The following is a 954-nucleotide window of genomic DNA, read 5'->3' on the forward strand; positions in this document are numbered from 1 at the left end:
TATATATATATATATATATATATATATATATATATATATATATATATATATATATATATATATATATAAAACAAAAGTTTTTGCATTTTAAAAACTGTATGCATATATACGAATTTCTTTGATAATATATATCTGTAATCTTATATATTATATATAAAAATCTATGTATCTAATCTATATAAATGTATATATATAAATAAGTGATTCTTACGTAAATTAGTATTATATATCAATCTATGTATCTAATCTATATAAATGTGTATATATAAATAAATGATTCAATTCTTACGTAAATATATATTGTATTTATAAGAATAAATTTATGTGTCCTCTAAGTTTATATGTACATAAATAATTCTTACGTAAATAGGATATATATATTACTGTATTGAGTAAATATATGTTTCTTTAAGTAATTACAATTATGAGTGTAATGATTTTATAAGGGAATTGGTAAATTGCTCATAATGTGGTTTTTGGTATCTAAAAGGTTTGTTTTTAAAAATTTGAATAAATTANGTTTTGAGAATCTATTTATTTTAGTTGAAATAATTAAGCATCTTAAAATTTATTTTGATTACGCTTAATTATTATTATTATTATTATTAAAGAAAACATATTATGGAGGAATAATGTAGAATTTATGATTTGGGAGTGAACCCAAAGTTTGTGATTGAGAAGTGAGCAGTGAAACATATCTTGTCTCACTAGGACGTAATGTCCTGCTGGTTTGAGAGTGGACAGTGACGTAAAAGTTGTAACCACTAGGGTAAAATACCCAGTGAGGAGTAGTCTGTAGAAACCTATCCTGACTACTAGGACTATTTAGTACCCTTTGGGCCTGGAAATCCTTTGGGGGTGTGCACACTTAAAGTATCAGTTCTGTCCATTAAGAATGGGATTCTGTGTAATGAGCAGTGACGTAAAAGCTGTCTCATTAGGAACTTTAAATGG

The sequence above is a fragment of the Ipomoea triloba genome, chromosome 16, assembly GCF_003576645.1.
Source record: "Ipomoea triloba cultivar NCNSP0323 chromosome 16, ASM357664v1".
Classification (NCBI taxonomy): domain Eukaryota; kingdom Viridiplantae; phylum Streptophyta; class Magnoliopsida; order Solanales; family Convolvulaceae; genus Ipomoea; species Ipomoea triloba.